Raw genomic sequence first — 9,308 nt, forward strand, 5'->3', positions numbered from 1 at the left:
TAATGAGCCTTCCCGCGCGGAGCGTCTGCCAAGCGATCAACCCAATCGGCTGGTGTCGGAAAATGATCGTTGGACCTTCCCCTTCCACTAGAAACCGGTCCCAGTTCGCTGGCAACAGCGGTGCAGTCAACATCGCTCCGCGCGTGAAAGCTGTTTTAAAAGTGTGTTAGGATTTTGCAGTGGCGAAAATGCAGCGATCGTTGGAGTAACGTTACTCGATCAAATTTTGCGTAAAGCTAAACAGTTTTTACCTCCAGGAAGCACTGTAAACGCGGCACGACCTCGTCAACCATTGGACCCTTCATCACGACAATGCGCCGGCGCACACCGCCTTCCTCTGCACCTCTGCATTGGCCAAGATGGGGGTTCCGGCGCAACCAAACACTGACACTCTTTTTCTGTAAAAGTTTTGTTTGAAGCCTGTAGTCCCTTATTCCCCACAAGATTTTCATGCATTAAGCGTTCAATAATATGCTAAACTATTGACGAACTGAAATGCACAATTTCAGCTATTTTCCGATGCGATATTCCTTTTCTAAAATGCTCCACAACTAACTCACGCTTTCCTATCGAAGTACGCGGCCCCATGGCTAAAAAGAGCAGGCGTACATTAAATTCAATATTGCTTTATGCCAAATTCGCTCCACAAACTCTCCCATACTAAAAATACAATTTCTTTTAATGAAAATTTCACCGAGAAAAGCGATACTTTGAACTGTATTAATCCATAATGCGGCGTGAATTCTCGGTATGTTTTTCTTTTTTCTTTGCATTACAATGGAAAAGGTATTTTATGTAGAGAAATGAAATAAAACAAAATAAATGAAATATCTGCATACTCTGGTTTTCTACTTTTGAAAAATATTGTAAAATATAGAACACTTTACCAAAAAATCGAATCTGTATCAAATACGGTGTGAGTGACTGTTCATAAAGTATACTAATATAAAGTGTTTTTTCGTAAACTGCTGAGAGCTATCGATAACGACAGCTATGGTTTGACTGTTGAAAATATGTTGAGATTTCTGTTCAGTAAGTTTTGGTTTCTGTTTCAGCAAACTATCATGAATCGTTTAACGCCATAATAACGCCTTCATATTATGGAAATTTACTTACCATACAAAATATAAATCTGTTCCTGTAGTTCAAAGAGCACTTCGCCCATTTTACTTCATCGATCCCCATTTCTGCTATATGCCAGATTATAATAAAAAAAATGCATTCCAAAAACATTTCTTTCTGTATTATTATTTTTAGTTCTTAAGCACGCAAAAAAAAACACCTGATACATAAATATGTGTATATACCCATGTAGGACGAATAGAACAGTTTGCTTTTATGCAGAAGTATCTTTTTATTTAAATTGAATATCTTTTTTATTAAGTTGATTGCTACACTTGGAACTTTGGTACCGGAACGCTGGTACATAGCGCATCGAATAAAGATCCAGCGGATAGATACAAACACTCCGGTCCACACCATGACTTGTGATCTTCAGCAAAACTTTTCCTCTTCCTTAAATTTGCTTGTTTCAACAGAGGAACTTTACGAGCTTTCTGCCTGGTAGGTTTATGTTGAATAATCGACGTCGTACAGTTCTCGCAATACTACGTTGTTGATTTCAGCTGGAATGGCCTTGATGACTCTTGGCAAAAGTCGCAATTAAATTATTCGTACTGTAAGACGTGTTCTTTTTGCCACCACGTTGTTCTGTGGATTTTTTGGGCTGAAGGGCATTTACAACGAAATTTTGGACCTTCCAAGTGGCTCAGCGATAAATGTATACGATTTTTTGTTTTCGAAGATTGACAACAAGCCTCCGCTCCTCAACTGCGCAATAGTGCGCATTACCCATATTCGAAGGAAATTTATATATATTATATTAAGATCCAATGACTAAGCCGTACCATAAACAGTCACACGTTGAGGACAGAGAGACTTTTCAACAATAACTCTTGAATTTTTTGAGCCACGGATCCGACAATTTTGCTTGTTGACGAAACAACCGAGGTGGAAATGAGCCTCATCACTCGAGATGATTTTTCGATGGAATTCCGGATCATTTTCATGCATTTCAACGACCCAATCAGCAAAGGCACGTCGTTGTTGATAATCGGCCGGCTTCAGTTCTTGTGTTAACTGGACCTTATTAGCCTTAAGACCCAAATCGTTATGCCAAATTCGGTGTAATGACGTTTATGGAATGCCTAATTCCAAAGAACGACGAGAAATGGACAAACCTGGGTTTTCTTCAACACTTTCGGCTATAACAGCAATATTTTCGGCTGTTCTGGAGCGACGTGCACAGGTTTTATTCTTCACATCACTAAAATGTCCCAACAGCTCGAATTTTTTCACCAATTTCTGCATTGCGGTCCGACAAGGTGCTTCACGATGACCCAAAAATGTTCGAGTTTTACGAACCGTCTCTGCCAAACTTTCACAATTTTTATAGTGAATTTTAGTAATTTCAATGCGTTGTTTAAGCGTGTATCGTTCCATTTTTATTAATGGCGTAGTTTCTATTTGTCAAATATCAAAAAATGACAGCTTCAAAAGTGACATCTACCGAAATAGCGGACTATTTAAAATAACACCTGTTATTGGAAACCCTTTGTTAAACGGAAGTATTTTTTATGCATCGCAAAAGTAGAGCCTTTATTCATGTATTATCTATTATAGATGTCAGGACTTTTGGTAGAATAAAGGCGATGTTATTGCACCATTTCGTGTGATCGGTTAACAGTCACCATGAAATTTTCACTTAATTTTATAAAACCTTTAATGCCGGTGTTGATGCCAATAAGGCGAATCTTGAAGTTGCATCTTGAAGTATACTCCGATCGAACAGCTAAGATACTCAACCGTATAACAAATCTTTTTATTGAACTAAAAGTTTTCTTTTTATTTTTCTTACTCGAGAAAAGTTGTTTTTGCTTTGCAAAACAGATACATTTATTCTTGAACCGTGTTGAATAAAATGTGCTAGTACTAAATAAAAAAATTATGAGCGAAGGGCTCAAGAATTCATACTTAAACAAATATATATTTAACAACAATAAATGCAAAAAAATTGTCTATGATTTTATGACATTTCGAAATAATCTCACTTTTGTGCAAGCGGATGAAAAAGCAGAATGGAAGTGCCAGTAACTCATTTTCAAAAAACGTTAACAGAGTAAAATGCAAATGCTACCACTTGCGGCCTACGAGTCAACTCTGACAAAACGGAGCTGGTGCTATTTACCAGAAAATATAAACCTCCATCCTTTCGACTTAACAAATTAAACAACCATGTTCTCCCGCTTTCATCGGAAGTTAGGTATCTTGGAGTGGTACTTGACTTCAATTGGACTCCATTGGAAGCTACTTATTGAAAATCCGATAAAACAGGCCAGTATAGCCTTCTACTCCTACAAATCTATGTTTGGTAAAAAATGGGGACTCAAGCCACAGGTCATGTTGTGGATGTACAGCGCATTGGTTTTGCCAATTTTACCTTATGGATGCCTGGTTTGGTGGGAAGCTCTTTGGAAAGACTACAATAGCACTAAACTGGGGAGGGTGCAAAGGAGTGCATGCATTGGCATCACCGGAGCATGTAAACCTTGCCCCAGTGCAGCCCTGAATGTCCTTTTGCACTTACTTCTCATCGACTTTTACGTTATTTTCATCACAGCTCAAGGTACAATCAGGTCAAAGGAGGTTGGCCTCTAGAGACAGTCTCTCAAGGACATGGAAGCATTTTCGGGCGGTTAACACCGTATTTCTACACCGAAGCTTGCGCACCTCTGCCTTCACTGACGGTTCCAGAATGGAATCGGGAGTCAGAGCAGGGTTTTCTCTAAATCAGCCAAATTATCTATCTCCTTTAAACCGCCGAATACTGCCAGTGTTATTCAAGATGAAGTCTTTGCGATCCTGCAGGCATGTAAAATGCTTAAGGAACGCGGGAGCGAGGGAGATGTTAACATTTTTTCCGATAGTCAAGCCGCAATCAAGGCTCTGACGTTGCCATGGTGCAAAAAGAAATTAGTAAACTCCTGTAAGGAGTCAAAATAAGGCACCACAACATTTTCATCAGTTATTTTGCTTATTTTAATTTTAATTAATACAATATTTTATAGAAACATATTTCCTTATTTAGCAAAGACCCTGAAAATCCTAATTTCAAACTACTAAATAAAAAAAAGGTTCATCATAATTTCAAGCTTTAAAGTATAAGTTATTTTATATGGAAGAAAGTGCACTACTCTGCCAGGAAAAAAGTTTGAAATCAGCCTGGTTTTTTAGCAACTTTGATAATCAATCGCTGCACAAAACTCACGAAAATAGCATTGCAAAAGGTCATATGTTCAATAGGATGGTAGCTTCAAAGCGCAAAATTAATCATCCTATTGAAAGATTTATAATTTTTGTAAATGGCGTCGCTCGTCAATCATATTTGACACTTTTGAACTAGACAGCTGCAGTAGACAAAAAAACATGCAATGGAGGGCATAAAGGTCAAAATAAAGATTTTCATCACTCAAAATATTTTTTTTTCTTTGGCAAAGATGTTGTTTAAAAACAAAAGATTAATGTTGCGTCACCATAATACAAGGTTAAAAGAGCTAATTTTTTTTTTCAGTAAAAGGCTGCGATATTTAAATCTATTGAATAAAATGCGGGACAAAGGAAGAAACAGTAACTTTTTAGGTTTTTCTGCTCAAATATATTTTATTTTATTTTTTTATTTATTTTTTTAATGAGAATTTTATTTACACAGGGCAGACGCTGTTCGTTCTGCATTTTCCAAACTGGATAAAGAAGCAAAACGAATGGGTCTGGTGAGTAAACGAGGGTAAAACGAAGTACCTCCTGCCATCAAACAAACAATATGCGCACTCACGTCACTATTGACAGTTATGATTTTGAGGTTGTAAGAGACTTCGTTTACCTAAGAACCAGGATTAACACCGATAACAATGCCAATAGTGTTTTAGTGAACTTTACAAACCCTTGACATTGATTTACGGACCCACCTTGTAAATTATTGTTCTTGTTGTTAAAACTTAATTTTCAAACAAGTAATATCAGTTTTGAAACCCGTTCGCCAAGAATTAGCACCTTTGTCTGAGTTGACAACTGAAAAGTAAAGGAATTTCATCAAAATCTTTTTATTGTAGAGAAGCGCAGAAGACTAGAAAAAGCTTACAACTACTGTTAAGTTTTAGGGATTGTTCGAAAGAAAATTTCTGCGTAAAATTTGAGCACTTCTATGCATCATCTACAGTGATCACATAAGCTAGATTTTATTTTATTTTATTTTTTTCAAATCGACTTAAGTTTACAAAAGGAAGGATAAAGAATAGAATATAAAATGTATCGCTTTAAACTGCCCACCCTGTGGCAAGTGTTTGGCGGCATAACTCCTCTCGGGCATGTTGCCAATCCGTAAAGAGGCTTGAAATGGCATTAAGCTTCTTCGCGGTGCAAAGGTTTATTAACAATCACGAACTAGTACCGTATTTTAGACAGCCGTTGGCAAAATTTTATTTTAGTAATTTTGAGAAGTTTATAAGTGCGCATATGGAGGCTTATAAAATTACATGCATGACGGTATATATACGTATATATACATATCTATTACGAGTATTACCTGCCTCTCTGGTTTCATGCCAATAATTTTTTGCTTTAGGGCTTTTATGCGAATATGTGTCAAAGTTTATATACATACCTACATACATATATACATAATGCAAGAAATTGCATTCGTCAGCGGAAGTTAAAAATTTCACTCATCGAGTATTTGCAACAACGCCATTGAAACTGACAGCAATACGTAGCAGAAAAGACAGTAGAAACCTAAATGAAGTGTTACAACAATGGCATCATCACAGTGGTTAGAAATAAAAGAATTCTGCTGAAAATCGTGGAACAGCTACATTTTCAGTGGAATAGGCAAGGTCATGCGCCATTCATTATTCAGCACTTCACCCCAGTGAAAATTCGACAATGTCCTTAGCACCATGCCAGTTTACGACTATTACTCTTCGTTACTCTTTCTTTACCCTCATTTCAGACCAATTGAAATGAAGTGAACTTTTATATAAATATAATTTTTTTTATATCCTTATTCACTCCACTCGGGAGCATAGGGCTTCGACAAGACTCTTCCATCGTACACGGTTCTGGGCTGTTGTTTTTGCGCCGTCCCATATGATGTCGGCATCTGCTCGCTCGCTCAACATCGATCTTTTCCAAGTAATCTTTGGCCGACCGCGACCTCTGCTTCCTTGCGGGTACCACTCCAGTTCCATTCTCGTGATGTTATCTGATCCATTGTGCTATTCGTGCCCTGGTATGTATGTCTATGAGGCTGAGGTCGTGTATTCGAGGCTTTGGCAAGGTAGTGATTAGCCTGCCGCTAACAGTCCTAAGTAGTGGGGCTGCCCAATTGTCGCTGGTTAGAAACAACGCCTTCAGCTGACTAAAATGTCATCTGTGCTTGTTCTCTACCAGAAGGATCGTACAGATGGTAAAGGACTTTTCTAAAGTTGAGTTATTCTGCGTCATTTATCGCCCGCTTCCGCTTGCTGGTGCCAAATCGGATAGGATTATTGATCTTTTGGGTACGAGAAGTGAGTTGGGAGATGTCGATGGGGTTGGAAATGTTTTGTTTTTTAAACAAGGGAAAGTAGGAAAATTTGAAAAAGTGCATGGAATGTGCTTCGCGTGGGATTCGAAACCACTACCTATAGGAAGGCAGGCTAGTGCACTAACGCTAGTCTACTGAGGTCGCGGTCTAAATACAACGCATATATATTACAATTTTCAAAAGTGCAAAGCTATTAGAATAAGCTCAAAATATGCAATGCTAAATAAATTAAAAATAGATAAACAGTTTTCAATTCTAAGAATGAGTGGTTTGACTGTCAGTACTATAACGCTCGAAATAAAATGCTGGACCACAGCCCTTAAGAACATTTAATATGGAATCCGTTCGAGTATTATGTATGAAAAGCCGATCCTCTTACTTCAAGTTATCTAGTCAAAATAAGTTCGAGTTGCACTGCAGCCAGATCGAACGCTTGAACACAGTCAAAAGCAGCAGTAAGTGGTAGCGTCTTGCAAATTCTATCCATGCTACATAATTCTTCTACTCTGCCTGATTTTTACGAACATTTTCAATCACTTTCATTCCGCCAGGATAATGGACTTTCTATTCACTAGTGCATGCTCCTTCTGAAATGGACTTAAGACGGAAAAAATGGAAAAGGCTGGAAAAAATAATAAAGCTCCTGGTCTGCTATGAGTTTTTTTAAATCTGCACTGTACAAATAGTAAATACGAAGTAATAGTACAATTCAATGTACTTAAGGAAACAAATTCCCACCTCACTCCGAAATACAGTGATGATTTGTCTATTTAAAAAGGGTAATCCCGGACTCGCGGAAAATTATAGAGGACTCTTCCCTGCTTGACCATATGCCAGTAGAGTTGGAGGCTTACCGACGCTGTAAATTGTGCAGCACAAAGGTCAAAGATAAGCGTAGCAAAATAAAATGCAGCAAGTGTAATGTCCCTCTTTGCATCACGCCTTTTTTTGCACAATTTCATAGAAAATAATGTCTCAAATTCAGCGTGCATGTGGCTCTGTTGACGGGCAGTGGGAATATTTTTACCACCTATTTTTCCAAAACTTCCGAAATAATTAGTGTTTTTCTTTTAAGTTTATTTTTGTTATATAAATAAAAACATGCCAAAAATGTAAGCGCAAGTTATTTTATTACTCTGAATCCTTCTGCCTTATAAAGGGTTAACACGCATTAATGTTTGGACTGATTTAAACAAAATCATTACGGAATTTAAAACTAGTTTTCGCAAGGGATACTCTACAATAGATACCCTTTTCAACCTGTCATCAATTGTGCATTTGAGTTTAAAAACAACAAAGGACACTTTTGCTTGATTTGCTGACTTTTCAAGCGCCTTTGATACGATGCCTAGAAATATGTCTTTTACAAACCATCATCTTACGGCTTCTCGGCTCATATGATACAAGGTGAAGTCCAATATAAACAAGACTGAGCTAAAATAGAAACCACAGGAGCTTTGTTCTGATAACTTCGAGTTTATTTATTCAAAATAGTCCCTTCTGGCCCGGCCTCGATACACTGTTTTGCGCGATCTAAAGGCTTTTCGAAAGAGTGTTTCAGATAATTGACAGGAATGTCCTTCAGAACGTCGGTACAAACCTTTTGGATGGCCTATACGGGTGCAAATCGTTTTGTTTTCATGGTCAAATGCAATTTTCCAAATAGGCATATATCAAGCAAAAACGTCAAAAAATCAATCACAAGAGTGGATAGATGAGATGGTGTATTATCATGCAAGGCGCCAGCTTTCTCCTTCGCGGTATTCAGGGCAATTTCGACGAGTGCGATGCAACAAACGCTTCAAAATGCCAAGATAGAATATTGCATTGACGGTTTAGCCCATGGGCACGAACTCCTTGTGGGCAACTCCCTTCGAAATATAAAAACAAATGAGCATTGACATCTCCAAATGCAACTTTTTGGGTGGTGGCTCGTCTGGGACTTCCAATCGGCAATCTGACGCTTAGTTCCAAGATCATATTGGAAACACCACGTTTCATCACCAGTTACAATGTTGTAAAGGAAGCTCTTGACTTTTCTCGCCTCTTTAATATGGTATTTCGAATGTTGAATTCTTAGCAATTTTTTGTTTTCAGTTAACTTGTGCGAAGTCCAAATGATCAGTTAAAATGCGATAAAACGATGTTTTGGAGATGTTCAACTCCGGTTCCATGAATTTCAACGATGATTTCAGTTCATTTTTCATAAATTTACGAACAATTTGCATGGATTTTCCGGCGGTTACTGATTTTGGGCGGCCTGTATGTTCATTGTCATTTATGGTCTCACAACCATTTCTGAAACGTGTAAACCACTCATGAACTCTGGCACGAGATAGACAATCGTCGCCATAAACTTGTTCATCAATTCAAAAGTTTACCGATTTTAAAACAAAATGTGAGATTATATCTTTGTTCAGTACTCATTTTTGTACCGCTGACACAAACATACAGACACTTTAGACGCAATAACTTCGCTTCCACTGAACCGAATGTCACCAAGCTTTCACTGAAAGTCAGCTAGGGATGTAACTTCCAACGCACTTACTCTGTAAAAAGATGGCGCCATCAAAAACATTTTTATGACGCCAGTCTTGTCTATTTTAGACTCCATTTTGTAGAAATTTTAAAACTGTTTTACGAAGACACTTCAAACCATTTTTGGCTC

This window comes from Anastrepha ludens, chromosome 2 (genome assembly GCF_028408465.1).
Source record: "Anastrepha ludens isolate Willacy chromosome 2, idAnaLude1.1, whole genome shotgun sequence".
In the NCBI taxonomy this organism is placed as follows: domain Eukaryota; kingdom Metazoa; phylum Arthropoda; class Insecta; order Diptera; family Tephritidae; genus Anastrepha; species Anastrepha ludens.